General features: G+C 27.6%; 3 long non-coding RNA genes across 3 annotated transcripts; 2 read left to right on the plus strand and 1 right to left on the minus strand.

Moving 5' to 3' along the window:
- The first annotated feature begins 151 nt into the window (after positions 1-151).
- On the plus strand, positions 152-1,077 carry LOC116415656 (uncharacterized). Its single transcript, XR_015292145.1, has 4 exons — positions 152-418; positions 520-661; positions 736-800; positions 875-1,077. It is a non-coding gene; the product is annotated as an uncharacterized LOC116415656 (long non-coding RNA).
- Positions 1,078-1,318: 241 nt separating this feature from the next.
- LOC147658759 (uncharacterized) lies at positions 1,319-2,847 on the plus strand. Its single transcript, XR_015292149.1, has 3 exons — positions 1,319-1,532; positions 1,679-1,807; positions 2,068-2,847. It is a non-coding gene; the product is annotated as an uncharacterized LOC147658759 (long non-coding RNA).
- LOC116415651 (uncharacterized) lies at positions 2,422-5,827 on the minus strand. The gene is made up of 5 exons (XR_015292146.1): positions 5,690-5,827; positions 4,903-5,158; positions 3,724-4,696; positions 3,015-3,260; positions 2,422-2,930 (listed from the first exon to the last, which is right to left on the minus strand). It is a non-coding gene; the product is annotated as an uncharacterized LOC116415651 (long non-coding RNA).
- Positions 5,828-22,909: the final 17,082 nt, after the last annotated feature.

A 22,909-nucleotide genomic window follows, 5' to 3' on the forward strand; every position in this document is an offset into this window, starting at 1 on the left:
TTCATGTGGTCAGATAGACTGAATTCTATTTTCAACAGCTTGAGTATTTTTAATAGTCTAACAATATTTTACAAGGTATCCTTCCATATTCTTAATCAAAATACAGATATACAACAATGGCTGCTTAATAAGTCACGCTTGCGCACCTGCTGTCTTGCGATGGATCACCATGAAAGCAGTCGCAAGTAAGGTGCGACTACGACGCCTATTCTTCAAAATCGCCCTTCAACGCGAATATTCGTTCCTTTAACCTTCTCTTAGTTTGAATTTTCATGAAAAATAATGATTGGAGAAAAACCAAGATCCGCCACAGTCTTCAGATCAGATCAGTTAGAGTCAATAAAATCAATCGTCAATAATTAAACTAAACCATCAAAATTCAAGCTCATAATATAAACGATTATACAGTCTTACAACAGTAAGTGGTCCTTTGAATAATATTTATCATTCAATTTTGGATTTTAACAAGAAGAACTTTTAAACTTTAGAAAAAAGTAATTTTTTTCAATTTTTTTCTAGAATGGAAAACTGCATCTTGTATCAAATGACTATTGAAGGCAAAATTATAACTCGATTGGAATTTTTAAATGATACAATTCAATCGATAACGAAAGAATGAATAGAAGGAGAACCAACAAGATTGTTGGGTGAAATGCAACAGGTATAAGAAAACTTCCTGGAAAAAGTTTGTATTTATGAAAAGATCAGGTACAATTTGTAATTTCTGTAACAAAGGATTACACGGTATATGGATTACTAACCATCGATGCTGAATAAATTATTTATGTGAATAACAATAAGTAAATATTAAACATTTCTAATAACTTTTCGGATAACTATAAATGTTTATAATAATATTTGAATTGTATTTCAGTGATGTACTGGCTACACGAATTACTTGTTTTATAGCAAGTAATCTTCCTAACGTTTGCTGCACATCATGGGATTGTCATTTAGTTTTGTATTTCATTATTAAAAATACATATAATTAATATGTATTAATATTACATATAATTAAAATGTATTTATGTATTATATTTATATAATATAGTATTATAATATAGTATTTACGTTTAATATTACGTGTTTTATGTCAAATTATAACCAAACGATAATTTTTATTTGCAAATATTGTTTATAAAAGAAATTTTCTATTTTTCCTAACGATTTTGAATAAATATTATTAATATATAAATGATTTTCAAATATTGAAATATAATTAGCATTAATTTATTCTCCCTTTATAATCGCAATATGAATTCCTTTTTGAATTTTGTAAATATCACTATTACTTTTTTTTTTATGATTTTTTTTTGTCAAGTTTTACCAAATTATATCAAATTGGTATTTTGCTTATACACAATCAAGCTATATTCTTCGCTTAATACAATTATTTCGGTACTAAAAGAATTAAGTAAAATATTAATAATCTAATATATCTCATATTCAACTATTAAAATTAAATGTGAAAAAAATGTCATAGTTAACGCAATATGCGAATAAAGCATGTTTTGCATATATGTTAAAAGATGGTAAGAATTTAAAAATATTTTATTTATATATACTTACCTCTTATAACTTGTTTGATGGATTAAATAGAGAAGTTCGAATACATTTTTCTTTAATCAACAACCTGATGTCTGGTTAAAAAAATTTTTTTTGTTTCCTCCGTGTATAGCGTTATCGAAAGAGACTAGAAAATATTCCATTAATACCTGAACAATCATAACAACATATTATAACAAGATGAGAGATATAGTTAGAAGAATTATTATTTTATGCCACACGTTTCGATTATGTCAAAGAGGTAAATGAAAGTTTCAAGATGCAATATCGATTAACATATAACATAAAAAGTATTACGAAAAACAGATTATGCTAGATTTAACGAGCGTATTTCGGAATATTATCATTCATTATAATAGTTGTTCCTAATTAAATTTGTGGAATTAATTAATCAAACTATTGAGAATTTAAAAACTGGTGACTGTGGAAGAAAAATTTCTAGAAAAATACAAACAGTTCTAGAGAGAAATCCAAATTTTAATGCTATATCAAAAATTGCAGACATGTTGAAAGACTAAAAAAGCTTGAAAAACAAATTGAAATATGACCTAATTACCTCTTGCGATGTAAAACAATCTTTTTTGGATATACAAATTAATATTAATTGATAAGTATCATCAATTTACAATCGATAACTTAGAGAAAGCTGTGGTAATTCATTGTAATTCGAATTAACAAATAAAAATAACAATATAAATCACCATGTTTCGTGCATATCCTGCAAATTTCCTATATATTTATTTACATATTTTTTGAATATTTGTTATTTTGACTTATATTTTATTTTCATAAACATTCGCAGTCTATTACCATAATTGAAATCAAAATTAACATAAAGAAGAAAATTAATCAAAATTAATCATTTCAATTCATATGTATTTAGATAAAACAGCTCATCAAAAAGTATGAATAATGCGATAAGAATCCAGTTTTATATAATTCGCGAAAATAAGCCAACAAAATGTATTATTATATTATGCCATTCAATAAAATCATTTTTAAATGCTACAGATTACAAAATCATGTAATCATGTAATCATTCTTGAGACTTTTCTATTTACAGAAGAATATAGACCATGTGGTCAAAATCCATGTGCAATTGTGAAAAAATTTAATTAACTTATATAATGATTAGAAATATTATTATTTATCTACATAAATAAATGCAATATATTTGCAATTTTTAAAATTATATCATGAATGTTATTCATGTATATTTTATATTTTTATACAATATTATATATGCTCCACATTATCAGTCATAAAGATTTTTTTCACATATGGCCTCTTCGTTTTTTTCAATTATAATAACGTTGGATTTTTTCCCTTCAAGCAGTAAAAATTGAACGGGAAATTTTTATATGCTATGAAAATTTTGGAATCATTAGATTAATTTTTTTAATATATTAAAAATATTTTACAAAATTAATATTTTTTAATATACTTACTTAGTTTCATTTAATAGTTTCTATTTTTTATGAATCCAAAGTATCAGTCCATTTTCATCGAATCATTCTTAGTAAATGTATTTGTTATATGTGATTATCATTGTCGTCGTGACAATTTTGCAATCACTATGTTGCATCGAATTTTATCTTTTACATTCCACATTAATGCAATCAAATGCATATTGAATTTGGTATTTTAATTATTCCATGTGAATTCTACTAATAAACAATATTTTTCATTGCATCCTAAAAAAGAAATCACGTTAAATGTCTGGTAAATGATTACACATTTAAGAAGAGCAAGTCCTATCAATCATGTTTTAAACATTTCATTTATAAATTGCTATATTGATTGAAGTGTAATGATGTATTATTGTGCATAAAATAGATAGAATAACGTTTGTGATATAACTATAATTTATAAAAAAAAAAAATAAGCGCACCATCGCATATGGATTTTTATAACATCAGAACACTTTCTGTGTGTCGAGTATACTAGAAAAAATATTTGAAAAAGTATTCTCATCCAATAAGTAATACGCTCCAAAAATATCGTCGAATAATATAGTCATTCCATTGAAATACTCAAACATGGCAATTTTAAAAGATTGTTGCCTTCATCTCGAATTAATCACATGTGATTAAATGATATATATTAAAATTTGAATAATTATCTTAATATCTCAATAGCATAGAAAGAATTCTTCACCTTGGTTTACAAGTTATTTGCTTCATATTGTGTTTGTAAATATTCCAATTCTTTTATAAATGATGGAATAATTTTGTCTAGGATACATCTTCAAATTTCACTTCTCTTACATGTTTTATAGATATATTTTTTGTGATATCTGATTTGGAAATCTCATTTGAGCATACCATGTTGAAAAAATGCCAATTAGGAAATGAGCAAAAGTTGAAACGAGTTAAAGAAAGCGTCTAGAATTTAATAATGCGTTTCGATAATGCAAATAATATTGTTGCTCGAACATAAACAATTTCTTGCCTGGATCTGGCTTCGCATATATCTATTCGATTCAATAACCGCCGAAATTAAAGAAAAAGATTACGTAATGAAATGTCACGATATTTCCTTGTTTGTGAGAAAATATCCGTATTTTTGCAACATTTGATACAGCTAATCTTATTATTCGCAATCATAAAATTGGTATTATTGATTCAAATATATTCTAATACGAATTTTTGGATTTGATTTAAAACTGCAATGAATAATTTGATAATCATAGTATCGACGACCATTGAAAAACATACATAATTATATACGTTATATAAATTATAAATGGATGCATAATTAGTCATCGAGGCATATATGTTCAATATTGTTTCTCCTTTATATAAAATCCACAATAATCAATGCTGCAGTTGTAAAGGAAGGCATCTGATGAATAATTTTCAAAATTGTTGTCACGTGATGATATTTCTGGCATTATTAGCAAGATGATATCTTCTGGTTGCATTTTATAAAAAATCGTCACGAAATATGTCTTCTTCAACAATTTGTTATATAAAAACTTTGTTCCATTTTCTAGATCGCGGATTTCTTGATTGGAAATCAAAATTCGTTGTCTGACATAATCAGCCATTAATGATCCTCCTTCTTAATGATAATTTTCCTTGAAATGGAGGCAATATGCGATAATTCTTCTTCATAACATTGAAAAAAGCTGTAAAATAAATTGTTCTTATAATGTTCTTATAAATATTGTTCTGATGAATTCATAAAAAAAAAAAAAAATATTGACGAGACAAATGCATATTTTAATTTTATTTGCTTTGAAAATTAATTTAATTTCTTCAATGAATTTTCTTCTCTGGTATGAACAATTATAAACCGATGCGAAAAATTTATATTTCTTAAAATAATACCAACCTATCTTCGATTCATTAACATGCATTAAAACATAAAATATTATTTATCTATGTTTCAATATATATATATTATTTCTTTTTTGAATTTTATTTGAATTATTTTTAAATACTTTTCCTTCTACGTAACAATATTCGATTTTTCTATTAACATTATAAATACTGTTGCTTTTCTTCCATTTATACTTTTATCTTATACTATACTCTTCAATAATTTGCGAAATTTGTTGGATATTTTCTATTGAAAATATATTTTTTTCCTAAAAGCGATTAATAATTTTAAAGCCACTGGCGTAGATACAATAACGTTTCAATATAGAAATTATAAAAGAGAAATTCGATTTTCTATTTTCCTTTATCTTTTTTATATCCTAGAAATGTTAATTTTTTATCTTTTCTGAATTTAAAATCTTCGAATTCTATTAATTGATTTAATATATATGTCAATGTAATATGCAAATTGGCATTCTGTTCAATATCAAGAAGAAGTTGATTCTTTCTTGCTTACTTTTTGATCCAAAGTTTCGTAGCCTCGCTACGAATCTTTTGCCCTTCTTTTTTACATACCTTTTAAATACATACCTTTATATTTAACTTAATAATAACTAATAATGAAATAAAACTATGGCAAAAATGATTAAAAAAAAAACATTATTACCATGTTCTAATATTATATATCTCAATATTAATGCTTGAAAAAATCAGAAAAAATAAAAAAGTAAAACAAAAACTAAAATACATAAACAATACAAAACAAATACAATACAAATACAAAAACTAAAATTACTTACTAGGGAATAAATTGTGAAATGATTTGATTAAATTAAAGAATATACAGCAAAAGAATAATAAAGGAAATAGAGATAAACTATGTTATATATGTACGTCGTGCCGATGTTTTCGTTCTACTGAGCTGGGCTCACTGTGTCGCGTCTCACGGCGGTTCAAAAAAAAGGACGGACAAAACAGAATCGACACAGCGATCACGTCCAGTGACTTAATTTATGTATAAATACAGTGGCGGTATATTTTGAATAAACAATTCTGTATTTGGTCTTCTCCATATATAATTTCGCCATTCCAGTTAAAAATATTAAATTTAAACTCATAAAAAAATATCAAACTCTTCTTTTGATTTTGCTTTCTTCTTGCTACTCTACCATGAAAATTATTATTTCCTAAGATTCTTCGACATGATTAGGAATGAACGTCTGTCAAATATTTCTGATATCATTTCTGATACCTGAAAGTGTAAATATAGATATAATAGGATTTTTTCCTCTTTTCAATTAATTTTCTTAATCGAAACGAGTTTTATTCACAATTGTTTTTGATTTTTTTATAATGTAATGTAACGTTTATAGAAAATGTAACGTTTAGATTTATTTTTGTTTACAATTTTTGCTATCTTATGATTTGATTATGTACGATTTTCCATCCTTATGCAGCCAAAGCATAATTTCTCATTCACACTTTTGTGTTTCAGACAATGTCTAATTCGTTTCAATGTCGAAAAGAAAAATAAAAAAAAATCATGTAGAAGAAGAAACCTGTTACCAGGCTTATACAAATTTGGATAAATAGTGATGAGAAAGAGAAATATAAATAGAATTGCATCGTCAGATTCAGATTCGAATATTGTTAAATACAATCATAGCAATCATGAATATAACAAAGATATTATTGAGAAAGGAAAGTTAATTATAACCGATTCAATTTAATGAATAGAATGAATTTGCTTTGTGATATCAATGATATGTTTGCTTTGTTCGTTGACGACGAAATCATAAACTTGCTTAGATATGCACAACAAAAGTTAAATAAATTTAAGATAATTCTATGTTCACGGATGCATAGATGGACATCAACTAATTCTGAAAAAATAAAAAAATTCTTGGGATTGATGTTGTGGATAGGATTTATAAAAGTAAATTCTGTAGCTAATTATTGGTCGAAAGGTATAATTTTCAATTAACGTGTATCATTTCGACAAACTGCAAAGAAAATATAAAAAAAGCAATAAATACTTTTTTAAAATCAAATTATCAAATTATTTAAATTATGCTCAAGCGAAGGATATATATGGATAATGAAAATTTACTTTAATAGGTCAATTGACTAGTTATTAGAGAAACAGGATAGATACATAATATATATCTACAGATTGCAAAGAAATTTTTCTACCAAGGATGAACATTATATATTGATAATTTTTATTATTAGCTATATTTAATTTAGTTATATCATGTCTAAACTGCAAAATTCAATAACAAAAAATTCATCCAAAAGCTATTCTTCATTGCAAACTAAGAAAAGGAGGAAAACGGGATTGTTGTATTTAAATGGAGAGATAGAGTGGAACATGAGAATCCACAAAATACGTTCCTATCATATTACCAAGTACAAAAAACATTCATAACATTCGTGCTGTTTCTATAAGCCAACAGTCATCCGCAAAATTGAAACTGTTCTTGAATACAATAAAGGAAAGTGTGGTATAGATTATTCAGACAAAATGTTTTTTTATGCTTTCACTACAATTAAGAATTAAATAGTATCGAAAATTTGGAATTCAACTTCTTCTGGAAATTTCAGTTGTAAATACTTTTTGGTTTATAAAATTGCAATAAAGAAGAATGTAAATATTAGAAGATTTAAAAAATTATTAATTGCAAAATTATTAGGAAAATATAACAAAATATAACCTTGTTTTTAACGAAGTCAGCATAATATCGCAGCATAATTTGAAAAAATGATTCTGGAATAAACATTAGACGCGCATGCAAACTATATTATATTGAGATAAGAAAACATCAAACTCGTGAACTGAAAATCGAGCTAAACATAAACATCGCGAGTGAGATTCCTTAACTGAAAATTAAGTCAAACGTAAATATCGCAAGTGAGACACGTGGAATGATTTTTTGTCAGTTAGAATTGTGATTTACTTCTTACGCCACGAGAAGATCACGATTCTTATAATCTATATTGCAAAACAAACGTGTTAGTGATGCTTTATTTTTTAAAGTAAGATTTAATAATTTTATTTTTTGAATAAATCTTTATAAAATGCAAGATATGTTTACATGGAAGCAATGATAACGAATTCAGTGATAACGACGTGTTTGTATCAATAAGAAAACGTCTAAAGCGTTTAATTATAAATGAGAATCGTTAAGAGAAAAATACTGTACTTTAATTTTTGAAGTAAAATTTAATAATTTTATTTTTTTAATAAATCCTGAAAATACAAGATACGAAACGTTTACATGGAAGCAATGATAATGAATCCAGTGATAATGACGTGTTTGTAATAATAATTCATAATAAGAAAATGTTTAATTATAGATGAGATTAGTGAAGAGGCAGAAAGTGAAAAACGCACCAATAATTTTAATAAAAAATATTCTGAAATTCATGGCATAAAAGCATTTATTTCAAATAATTTAAGTGAGATCCAGGACTATTAAAACTATTTTCTGTTATTATTTAACAAATTTTAGGGAAATACTTCTTACCGAAACAAATCCCTTCGCACGACAAGCGAAAAAAACGAAAGTGGACGACATTTGATACGAAATTTCATTTTGATGGTTCAAATAAAAAAATCAAAATATCCAAATGTATTCGTTTAAAAGAGCAGTAATAGAAATGCCAATATTCACAAACATAATGCCTTTTAAAATATTTTGACAAATTTCGAGATTATTACATTTTTCTAATAACAAAACTGCTGAAACGAAAAATTTACAGAAATTTGCACACCCAATAAATATATCATAGACGAATCCTTAAATATAAAGAATTGAAATATAAAGAATGTTTAGCATATAATTCAATCCGCGATTTGGATTAAAAATTTATAAATTGTGCGAGGAAAGTACTGGTTTAAAATATATACTGGCCAGGACGAAATTGATTAAAATGATAATCGGAGAATGTTGTGATGTCAAAATCTATAATAAAGAAGGTAAGTAACAAAGTGTATATTTTGTTTCTGGACAACTGATAGTCCTCACCTAACCTCTTTTTAAAATTACACCAGAAAAATACAAACGTTATCAAGACAATAATACGCAAGAATAAGAAAAATATTCCAGAAGACATTCAAAAGAATAGAATTTTGAAGAATGTGGATGGAAGAGTAATAATTTATTAGTTCTGAGATGGAAGGATAAGCGCGATATATATATATATATATATATATCAACGAAACATGAAAATATAGAAATGGTTGAACAGTCGGACAAAGAATTAAAAGAATGAAACCTATGAATATAACCTAAGAATATAACCTATAATGAAACCCAAACTCCTGGAACATAACAAGGGAATGCAATTGATGACCAAAAGTCATTAAAGGATATTGAAGACTTTTTTTTTACATGTCAGATATGGCTTTGTTCAATATTATGCATAAAACGATACACAATCGAAAAAGCGAGACATATGTTGAATACCAAATAAATGTAGCAAAAGTAATTTTACAAAATGTCCAATTACCGGACTACAAAATACGTGGAAAATTGAGGTGAAACACGTCTTCGACTCAATATTGCACAATATTGGGTCCATTTCCCAAAAAAATATCGATCCTCGAAAAAAAAAATCCAACAAGGACTACAAAATTTGTTATAAATATGAAACAAAACAAAAGTGGGAATGCACAAAGTGTAAAGTAGCTTTACATCTACTATGTTTTCGGAAGTATCATATATCATGCGGGATTATTAATTTTTAAAGTAAGTATTTTCCTATTAGGTACTGATTCAAGGTGAGCATCCCTTATAATTAAATTTCTTGTTTATAATATGTCATTTATTTTTAGGCATAGTATTATTAGATATTCCTTAGAACAAAGGCACAAGACTGTAATTTCTATTAAAGTATTGTTTATTTATGAAATATAGTTTTATAGTTAGTTTTCTGGCAAAAATCCAAGCGCAACAAAACAATCATATCCGCATAGTGTCGTCATGGATGATCTATTATATGAAAGCGATTTTTGTACAGTTGACAGTTATTAAATTAGTTTACTGTTAGCTAAAGAACTTTTGCAAAAAAAAAAAAATTTTTTATATGGGACTCTTCGAGCAAACAGATCATTGTTGCGAGTAGAAGCGAGAGTAAAACAAAAAAAGGGTAATATAATTGAACAAAATCGATATTAACAAAATTCCACAATATGTAAATTCCACAAGTGTTTCCTTATGAAGATCACTATCAGAGGACACAAATCTGTGCAAAAATCAAATGTTTTGAATGTAGCAGATAAGAAAGGAGTCGATTTTTCTGACTGAATGTCAGTCTACTATAGCTATTAAGGAAAGCCATTAAATGATACAGGAAGATAGCACTAGAATTAATCTATAGTATATATATATATATGTTAGTGAATGCTCATAAAAATGTGTGAATCTTGAAATTTCGTAGAAAAATAATTGATGCTCTTTTGAAAGTTGAAAATCAATATCTTCCGCCGAAATTTTTTATTCACATTCTGTTGAAATATGATGAATCTTCAAAAGGACAAGGAAATGATGTAAGAACTATCATTCCATAGCTAACAAAGAAGGAAGAAAGAATGAATAAACTTTGTTTCCCATGTTTTGCAAAGTTTCATAAATGAGTAAAATATTTCAATTATAATTATTATTAATTTTGATTATTTCGTTTGACGAACTTGCTTTTTTTTTTTTTATAATGAAAACTACTGTGAAAAGTAACAATTTAATTTAATCAACAGTATATATTATTATCTAGCTTATTTCCAGTTATCCAATTCAAAGTGAAATATAAAAATCACCGGTGGTTCACATCGCCAAGTGAAAGCATTATGAACCGCCGGTGCTATACGTCCGCTTGAACGTGTTAAACGCGCATGCAAATTATAATATTCAGATAAAAGACGTCAAACGGATCGATCAAAGACACGAGGAAATTTAAGGAAGATAATAACTTTTTGCTCAAATTGTCCTGATCAACCTGATCAGTTTTATACAGAATGCTTTGAATTTTTTAAATAACTTTTTTAATAAACCATTTTTGTATTTTTTTTTATAACAATTCAATAGTTTTATCATACCTTGTGAAATATCTACAAAGATCCTTCGTAAATAATCAAATAAGCGTCACCCAATGAGAACTTTTGCTGTTTCAAATTTGTTAATCTTTATTTAAATTAATTATTTTTGAACAGATTTTATCCCATCCTTTAAAATGATGAAAAATAAGACAAGAAGATATATTAACATATATCAGAATTATTCAGAGCTATCAGAAGATGAATAGATAAATTTAAATTTGGCACAAGAAAGACGTAATATTCAATACGTTCAAAGAAGATGATTCAACTGAATCTGGAAAAGATATCAAATTACATGGAATATTCATAATTTCATTACAATCATTCAGGAATAAAAAACATCAATTGGTTATTCGGCATCAGTTTTAGGTTTTTTTAAATTATTCTGTTCCAAAAATTCTATAAATTTCATTGTTGGCAAACAACAAACGATTATGGGAGTAGAGTTGATGAGAATGCTAATACGATAAATTCTCGAAACAAAAATTTAATTTTTGGCTTTTTTGCCATAAAATTATCAATGTCGCGAAATAAAAAATTGCGATATTACGAATACTAACGACTGTTGAAGAGCAAAATTTGTAAAGAAGTTACGAGTAGAGATCGATTTTTATATTTACTAAAAATTTTACGTTTTAATACTAATAAAGTGACAAATTATACGGGAAACTTGCGATATGCTTAGACAAAGTTTTCAGAAGATATTTCATTTTTTGGAAAATTTACGTATCGATGAGAGTTTATTCCTGTATAAAAAAAGATTGTCGTTTAAACAATACATTTCCTCTAAAAGAAACAGATTTGGGATCAAGTCATTTATTTTATGCGATACCTGGATTTATACAATATTTTATAATCTAATGAAGCATTGAATACCGTAAGCTGGGAAAGTGAAATTATTGGCAAATCAGGGACTATAGTCGTGCAATTATTGAAACCTTATTTAAATGAAGGTTTATACATCATACATGGATAATTGCTACACAAGTCTGGTCCTTTTTATCCTTTTACATAAAAATAGAATTAATGCTGGTGCAACAGTAAGGAAAAGGCGACATGCCAATTATATTCCACATCCAAAATAAATTAAAAAAGGATGAAGCGAGTTTTCGTTCCTCTTTTAATGGTATGACAAGAGAAAAGTATATGTGTTATCCACTTTTCACGCTGAAGAATTTGTTAACACGAAGTCATTATCGCACACAAGAAATGATAAAAAAAACCAAAGTCAATTATAATCGATTAATGGGAACTCTGGACAAAACGGACATGGTTATCAACACCATTTATTCACAACGAAAAAATATGAAGTGATATAAAAAATATTTTTTTCATTTAATAAATATATGGAACACTTATTGCTTATTTCACCTATTCGACAACTTTTAAATCATTATCTACAAGGAAATAACATTTCGAATAAATCAGGACAAATCAATCCACTTTGTCTTACTGGAAGACACTTTCCTTCATTTTATACAAATGAAAATACAAAATGAAAGAACCCCTTTACGAACTTTTGCGAAAGTTGTGTTCAAAAAATGACAGAAGAAGCGAATCGTGATAAAGTGTTTGTGATGTTGGCTTATGTTTCAAACAATATCATACCCAATACCATTATTAACAGTTATTATTACGATATTATTATATTCTGTGATGTTATTTAATTCCAAAATATAATTAAAAGTGAGTGTATTTAGAAGTTATAAATATCTCTTTTTGAAAAAAGTTTTTTTTCAGTCACCTTCTAACCATTGCATTGCAATGAGGCGTTGACGATCTTTTTCGAACACATTTTTGGCGCTGGTGTCGTAGAGAAATTGCCTATAATGAAAAGGTTAAACGGTGGTGGCAGTATAATAATATGGAATTGTTTCAATAACAATCAAGTTGAAAATTTAATAGCAGTGAATGAAAAACTTATTGCTGCAAAATATATAGAATTAGTTAAGGAAAATTTATTTTTTATGGAAAAATTCGGATCCGAAACATATGGCAAGAAGAGTTAAGCAACTTTTAGAAGAAAACGATATATCAGTATTTTCTTCTAGCCATGTAAAAGTTGATTTAAATTCCATCGAGCATCTATAGAACGAATTAGGAAGATAAATACCAAAAAACCAAATTGTCGCACAAACATTAACGAAATTAATAAATTACAATTAATAAACAGTAAGCCTAATCGCTTACTAGAAGTAATAAAAGCAAAAGTTATCAATTTTTATATTAATTATTTTAAAATTTTCTATATAGTTTATCACAGTGTTATACATAATTTACATGCAGCGTCCACTTAATTTCCGATATTAAAAAAAATGAAAAAATGTGCCGATTTTACTGTTACGTTACAAAATGAAATGTGTGAATTTTTATCGTAATGTGTGAAGACTATAATAAACATGTTTTTGCTACAAATTAGTATTGCATTGATACTTATCACAATATTTTTTATATATATTCTTTTGCAAATATAAACGTCAATTTAACATGTTCGTCGCCCAGCTTGATTCAGTTTCTGGCAGGGCCCAAATATTAATTTGGAAAGCCAAAACCAAAAATATCAACGATGTAATTCGAATAGATGCGTGATCTGTGAAAGTTTGAACTATTTAGTTCCAGAGAGCAACAAGTTCTTTGGAAAGAGGGATTTGCGAGAGATCTCACTGCACTTATTTCAGATCAATCAGTCAATCAATACTTTTTCTGACAAAATATATCAGTGATTTTTTACCCTTAAAATGTTCTTTTAGTGATAAAGAATAGTGATAAAGAAATAGTGAGTTTTAAAAAAAAGATTATAAATAAAATTTCATCGAGTTCAATTCTTGGATGATGAGAAGTCATATGCGAGTGAAGATCTTAACAAGATGTTAGAAGAGCTTGCTACAGACGAAGAAGAGGAAATACTGATGATTCTTTGGACAATATACTGTGGAGTTTACTAACAAACAACAGTCATTTCCGTTCACTGGAAAAAGTGGATTTCCTTCTGTTGGATTTACCATCTGACATGAGTGAAGTTTTTTCATTATTCTTGGATGAAAAAGTAATAAGCGTTTTAGTCACAGAAATTGATAGATATGGTGAACAAAGAGTGATACCTTTTGAAGTAGTTTTGTGCGTTTTGTGATCACAGATCTAGGTCTAGGTAACATTAAAAACATTGTTATGCAATGGCTAACACCGCTCTTTGTTTAGGAGATTATAGAAAAGACGCTGTACTGTTTGTTTACCATGCGATCTTTGTGTACACCCAGCCATCGCCCAGGTGTCGAATTTCTTTGTCCTTGAATCGTGTTGCATTGCCTGCGATGTTATTGGTTACTGGAGTGCCCCACCAAGAAACTGTGACCCTCCCAATTAGCTAGAAAGGAATTCAAACGAAGATGCGATTATTTGTATGGGAGACACTGTTTTAATAATCAGCGCTCAGCAGAGTTAACTGATATAATCTACAAGAAGAATGTATTATAATCGATTTCAATCACTATTTTCAAATTTGTATTTTGCAAACAACGAAATCATAAAAGAAAATAGTAGATTTAGTGGAAGAGTTTTACCATTGATTGACAGACAATTATCAAAATGTCTTTTCAGGTCAAGATATTGTAATCGACGAAGCGACTATGGTTCCTTGGAGGGAACGATTAGTATTCAGACAATACATAATCAAATTAAATCAATTAATACAAGTATAGAATCAACTATTCAAACTTTGTTTTACCGAAGGATACACATGGTCGAAAATGTATGCTGGTACAAGCGCAAAAAGGAAAGTTGGCATAGCCAAAGACGTCTGCATTGAACTTGCAGACAAATTGTTAAACGAAGGACGTACTTTGTTTGTGAACAACTTTTATACAAGTTACCAAATTTTTAAATATTAAGATACATGTTGTGGGAATTGTACGTTACAACAAAAAATTTATGTAAAATTTTGTTTTACTCACTGAAAAGAGATGAAATGATAGCACGGGAAGATCTCAACGTGTATTGTAATGCTAAAATGGATAGATGTTGGAAACATCATCAACAAAGCATCCGTCCAAGCTTGGATTCTATTCATCACGGTCGTCCTCAAAAAATGAAATCATTAGCGGTAATTGCATATAATAATGAAAAAACCGGCATCGATAAAAGCGACCAGATAATTGCAACAACATACGGAAAATCATCAAGTGGTATCGCAAATTATATTTTCTTTTAGGAACAACCATTGTAAATGCATATATTGTATATCAAAAAGCTACAAACAAAAAAATGGAGATAAGAAAATTCCGGGAACTTCTAATTAGAAAATGATTTTCCTCGGAAAATACTATTGCAAAAGAAAATGAAAAAAGCCTATGAGAAGAAATTGTCGAACGTCAGGAAGCGAGAAAAAGTGTTAAAATAATTACAATCAAATTGTCCAAAATCTTCACAAATGTGTTTAAATTATTTTATAATCAAATGTAATATTTTATCATAAATATAAATTAATAAAAAATATAAAATATAAAAATAAAATTTAGTTAGGGTATACTTGGATATATATCACATCTTAGTTTTCATTAATCACTTCTAACACCGATTCTGAGTCAGTTGTTCTCAGTGTCACTTTTACTTTTTCTTAGCTCCCTACTTAGTTCTTTTCAATCGTTCGAAGACGTTTTCAAAATCAATCTTAACTATTCTGGTTTGAATATAAGTGTCTAATTGGCTGTCCAATTTCAACAAGTTTTTTTCAATGCTTATTCCATTAAATTTCTTTTAAAATTCTGATTTAAAATCTTATTTTTCTTGAACAAGAAGACATGGATCAAATATAGTGACGTGACGTGGCGACAAACGTATTATTAAATAGCGATATGAATGTATACACAACAACGAAAATTAAAAAATTTGGAAGAATTGTATAGAAGAAGCGTGGAAATCAATATCCATAAATAAACGTATCAAATTGATTGATTCTATGCCATGGGGATGCTGTGATTCGACGAAAAAGACTAGCCACTAAATAAATACTGACTATTCATAAGTTTAAAGTGATATTTCATACAAGAATATGAAAATTTGTCACATATATGTAAGTAATTGTTCTTCCAAAATTACTATTCAATATAATAAATATTTACAAATTGGTTAAATTCTTGAAATAAATAAAAACTTCTCAAGCATATAATGGATTAAGATTCAGATTTCGAGAAAAGATGATTTCTATAATTTTTACCATCTTTTCAAGAGACTACTTTGGATTAATCATTAAAATATTACGTGTATGTAAGTATATGATCGCCACATCAAAATTATTACCAAAAATTGATTTTAGCAAGGAACTCGAATCTTCAATCGGAAAACACTTTCATCCCAAATTCCTTGGCGACCAGATTCGACTCCATTTTGAGGATGTAAAAATCTTCTCCAAGGAATCTTTTATAAAGACAGCAATCAAATTCCACACATATCCATCATCCAATGAAAAATCTGTTTCCGTTATTTTATAGAAATCCTCAACCATCAATTCTGAAACAATTATGGACGAAATAAAGAAAACGAATTTAAACTTAGATAATTGCATTCTCCTGAAAATAATAGGTATTTCACAAAATCATTTTTTCACCTGATAATAACTTGGATAAAATTGTGCTGGATGTGATCACTGGATTTGATGGACCATACATCTCGGGGAGCGACTTAAATGCCAAACATACTAACTGGAATAATTTTCATTAAATAATAATGGTAAAATCTTAGACGAGATCCTTTCTTAAAGAAACTTGGATTTTGTATCAAAATGTGCATCAAAAACGCACTTCAAAGAAAGTTCTTTTATCCATTTGATGGGATTGGAAAGGTGTAGTCTACCATGAACTCTTTCCTCAAGGTGAAACCATTAATTCTGCCAAATACTGCAATACAGCTTGATAAATTGAAAGTCACCATAGCAGAAAAATATCCAGAATTGGCGACGAAGCTTCGTTTTTCAATATGCAAATGTTGCATTGGCTGTAGGAGAAAAGCTGTTACAATTTGATTGGGATCCTCATCCTCCTCAGATCTTGTTCTATGTGACTTACTTGTTTCTGTCATTAAAAAATTTCATGATAAATAGTTCCAATCCATGAGCGCAATCCAAAAACGCATCTCATATTTTGCAAGTAAACTCCAACAATTTTGGAAAGAGAGAATAATAAGGATTCCTGAGAAATGATAGAAGAAGATGATAGAGCAGAACGATTCATATATAGCGCAATAAATCAACTTTAAACAACAAATATCGTGAATTCATTTTGTATCAAAAAAAGGAAAGAAACTTATGAGATATTTCAATACTTTCAATTTCATCAAATTTTCAAATTGGATTGACTAACCTCCTCTATCAGCAATAATAATAGCAATAGCAATAACCACAACGATAGTAATAGTTTCATTTCCCTTTCTTCCTCGAATGACAGCATTCCATTACATGAATACAGATCTTCAGAAGAGGTTTTCTCATTATTCAATTGGATCAGTTGGAAAGTGGCAATAATGATTGGATATGCCATAAGGTTGCTCTGACTATTGCACTATAGTGGCTAGGATAATCTACCATTAATTGGATTGAAAAAGGAACCAAATCTCTTTTCTTCTCTCTTCCTTACATCCACTTGGAAAATTGGATTTTTGAAAATTTTCTCCCAAGTTTGGATCATGCCTAAAAAAAAATCAAATTAAAGTATCATGTCTCTATAACATATTAATTGTTTTTCACTTATAATTTAGAACCGTCACACACTTCGTGTTTGAACACGGACTTTGTCTGTAAAAAAAAAAAAGCATCTTTATATAAACTTAACATTATTATCTATAAAAAAAATATTGACATGGAAAACATGGATTTGAATTAAATAATAAAAAATAATAATAATAAATTCTTTTGACGTGCATTAACGAATTGTTCTAAAATCAGCCATCACAGCAAAGAATCATATTAATCTTATATCAAGTCGACAAGCTTCGAAGACTTCATGTATTCGAAATAATATTTTACAAATTGTGTTTTAATGTAATTAAGCATTTTCGCTTCTTAAAATATTTTATAAATAATAAAATGGCAAAAAGAAACAAATATATCATGAAATTAAAAGTAACGATGACGAATTTTATTTCTTTGAACACTGATTTTGATACAAAAAGTGATAACTGTTGTTTTGAAAATATTTATAGCTATTCTGACAGTGACATAGTTCCAGTGAAGCGACGAGTGATGGAATTAGATGCTATTTAACTGGTACCATTCAAAGAAACAGAAAATATATATTTCAGATGTGAAAAAACCAGCTGTAACAAAAAATAATAATAATATTGCTGCCTATCGATCAGTGATATTTTATTATTATTAAAAAGGATAAAAGAATAGTTATTAAGCAGCTACGAGTATGAAAACTATACGAAAAAGATTAAAAGAAAGTAACATCGTCGACATTAGCAAGCCAAAAGTTATTATATATTACAATTTAAATATGTCGATAACGTTGACCAATATGCAAGTTCACATTGTTTTTTGAAAAAATCATGTAAACGGTGAAGAAATATGCACGATCAATAGTTACATCTTATATAAAGATGTCAGTTAGAAGAGAAAACAAGATGCCTATATCACATTTTATATTTGTCCGGAAATTGGATGGAACAACTTGATTTTCGTGATGGGACATCTTCAAAATCAGGAAGATCATTAGATAAAGAGAAAACATTTATAAAACTACATATATACTGTGAAGATGTCAAATTAATTATTTTTGTGGCACACGTTCTCGAAAACTAGGGCTTCGTTGGAAAGTCCTTCAAAAGATACCACACAATGGAGAATTATAAAATATAATGTTTACATAAAATTAAAACACATTATTGTGTTACATATATAAAAAAGATAAATTTTCTTTTTCCTTCACAATCTTGCATATTATGTATTATTGTTCGTTCAACGAAAATTAATTCTAATCTATTTATAAACTTAGTATGAAGAGTCAATGTATCTATATCTCTGTTATCAGATTATTCGTGTTTATTCTCTTCTCATTCTGAGTTGCATAAAATACTTTTTGATTTCTTGTTTCTTTTCAAAAATCAGAAAGAGAGATTTATTTATTATTTCGATCTAGACAATCTTATAATGGAGCAATTCAGTTACATTCGAGTTGATGAGAAAAATTCTAGTTTAAAAGAAAAAAGAATAAAGTTTATTCTACGGATTGGAGTAATGTATTTTTCTCGTCTTTTTTTTTTTTTTTTTTTTTACGACAAAGAAAAACATATATAAAATTATAAGATTAAACAGACAATTCTTGATCTATTATTTTTCAAATATAAAATTTTATAAAAAATTAAGTAACTTTTTAACGAAAAAATTATCCTTTTAATTTTTTATAGATATATGAAAAATAATAATCAAATTAGGACATATTATTAAAGACAAGTGACGAAATGGAGCGTATCGAATATCATTCTCGCTCCTGTTTCTTTCTAGCTCTGCACAGTACATCATTAAATATTATTTAATTTTACTGTAAATTTTACAATATACAGTTTATATTAATTCATCTTCCATTTATGAGTGATGAATAAACTAAGATTTTTGATATTCTGATCCAAAAAAAATCGAAGTAATTGAAGTCAGAAAATTTTACCTCTCATGGATACGAATTATTATGAAAATTATTATTTTCTTTCAATGAATACTTTATTCGAAATTTTACATATTCGAAAAGAATCGATGCACGATGGTGTTCAATAAACTAAAAAAATAAGATAATAAAAATAATATTTTAACAAAGAAAAAAATGGATGCTGAAAATTTATATTTACACTTTCCATATTCGAATGAAGTAACGTTATTAACGTCTTGAGAATAACAATGCTCTTCTCATATGTGCTGAGTAAATATTGAATGCACAGTAATATCAAATATTTTAACAAACGTACAACATAAAATATCATGGCCAATATGAAACTAGAGCTGATCGATCGTCATCGAAATTAATAATTATATCGATTAAAAGCAAAACTTAGAGTTATCATTGTGAAAATAAATCTAAAAAATTAATAAAATCTCAAATTGTAATAATACGAAACAGTGATGGGCAAAATTTTAACAATTGAAGTTAAGAATGAAGTTACTTCGAAAAAAAATTATTGTTCGAAGCATCGAATAATTGTTGTAAACTATAATGCTGAACGACTCGAAGAGCGATCAACTATAGCTACGAATAAAAATTTCTAAAAATATAATCTATGACTTCGACTCGAATTTTATCGAAAGTATCGAATAAGTCAGAAACAAAAGAAATTATATTTACGTTATAAATGAAATTAATATTTTAATTATATAAATAATGAGTAATTTTCATTTGAAACGGATGAACCAATAAAAAAATTTCTTGGTGATTATTTAAAATCCGAACCGAACTTAGAATATAGAAAACATGGAATGCAATGTATATTTATAATAATACATATTATAATATATATTTAAAGTAAAAATGATATCGATATTCATTGTAATTTTGACTACCAAGAGTCATTTTTTTAAATTTTTATATTTCGTGATACTTGCTGATACTTAATTAGCTCATTCATTATGCGTCTTAATTGCCTGCCATTATATTAAAGAGAATTGGAGACAAGAAAAATGACGAAAACTAAAACCGGAGAATTTTTAATACGAAAAAATGTTAACTTTTATAATATATCCAGAAATCATCAAAGTCAGTGAGGATACAATTATTTCTTAATAATTAGCATTATTTTTTACTTGGATTTGGAAATGAAAAACAAATAATGAATAAAATGCATTTTTATTGATGCACACGACTATATTTAATGCGATTATATAGATGATTATAGTGACGCAGTGGATAAAACAAGATAATCACTTATCAATTGTTCATCATCTGCTCTTTGATTTCCTAACCTAAATATTGAAGACATAGACTCTATCCTTTCCAGACGTAGAAAATTACTATGACGATTATACAAATTGGAGAACTGAACAAATAATCAAACAAGACTTGGGAGAATTTAATTTAACACGATTGATTGTACGAACTAACAAACCATTACTCAAATTGTACAAATTGACAATAAGAATAAACGATCCAACTACTTCTAACCTAGAAAAAGTCCAATTCAATTATAAACGAAATGTTGGATCATTATTACGTTTATATATTTTCTGCCTCAAAACCAATCAAGAAACGAGTTTCGAAAGGATATTAAAATATCCTTTCACCAGAACACAAGCTAAAAGACTTGATTAAAATTTTTATTAGAGACAAACAAAATGATTGGGATGAAAACTTCAAATTGATTTGTATGGGTTCTAATACATCAAACCACTTTTGGATACAAAGCCAACATGTTTTCAACTATCCCAGCTACACTTATTAACATTAAAAAATAACTCTTTAAACTCTGGAAAAAACGACATAATTACATTCAACAAGCTAAGATATTAGAAAACAGTATTTAATTAAGTTAAGAGAAACTATATGCGGTGGTCTTATTTTTCAGACTACTTGTTCCAATTTTAATCAATGCAAAACTTCATTATCTTAAATACAAATCCAAATGGACCAATTAGAATTCGTACACCGTATCAAAGACGTTAGAAAAACACTTACCAAATCCTTGGATATATATATATATATATATACATATATATATATATATATATATAAATATATATCATTCATTAGGTATCCATTGTACAGATGTAATAATATTTGATCTTTTACAGAAACGTATACCAAAGAATACCTGTATCATGTTGCCTCATATCATGCAGATTGAAATCAACAATCTAAGGAAATTAAAAGTATGAATACCACCTGGCTACCAGGCTATACCAACCCCAGAGATCAATCCAATCGACCTGGAAGAAACGAACATCATTCAAATACAAGATCTCCTCAAAGAAACGTACGTGTTGAGTGATCAAAACGAATCTAAGAAGAAAAAGGAATTGTGACATGATAAGATATGATAATCACTTATCGATTATTCATCATCCTGTTCATTATACATTAATTTCAAAAGAAATATCCCATTACCAAAATTTTATAATGGTTTAAATACCTGTCCCAAAATAAGAATGATGATTTCTTCTTATAAATATCGCGATCATTCCAAAGACTCTGTACGATTCTCATTTATTCTTAATAAAATTTACATCCAATCATATTTCTATTGTTCCCCTTCTATGAAAGTCGACACTTGGAAATATTAATCATCGAATCAAGAGTTTAACTCGATTTCTTACGCTTATGATTAATCGAATTAATCATTGGTTTACCAATTGTCTTGTCCAACTCAGAATTCAAGTGAATAAATCTTACGAATCCTCACGAATTTCCACGTGACACTGTCTCAGAGGCACCATCCTATGATCAAGAAGATTTATCACACACGATTAATTCCTGATAATCATCAGTTCTTGGTATTTGTTTCTTCGTATTCAGGAATTTCCTCGAATTTGAGGAGTTATATTGCAAGTGGAGAGACTGATCACGATCTTCTTCATCAAAAATTAAAGAAAATCACATCTAATTAACTCTTCTCTTGTAAACACGTACTCTGATCATTGGATACGACAAATAAATAGTTTTGTTGTAATAAATTGTGCTCAGATCAACTGACTGACATTGTCGTTAAGAAAATACAACTTCTAAGCGCTTGAATATACACCATTCGAATTTTTCAATTTTTCCAACGTGTAAAAAAGTGTAGATAATTTATTTGATTAAGGAAGAGTGTTCATCATTCACTTAGTTATATTGTAAATGAACTAGTCTAAAATAGTAGTGCTTATGCTATTTCTTCATTTTACCAAAATGTGTTTTCAAACACGTTAAATGAAAAAAGTGATATAGACCACTTTTTATAAATGGTAAATATTTCTCCA

The sequence above is a fragment of the Apis florea genome, unplaced genomic scaffold (genome assembly GCF_048593485.1).
Source record: "Apis florea isolate Af1SG1 unplaced genomic scaffold, ASM4859348v1 contig_1653_pilon, whole genome shotgun sequence".
Lineage (NCBI taxonomy): Eukaryota > Metazoa > Arthropoda > Insecta > Hymenoptera > Apidae > Apis > Apis florea.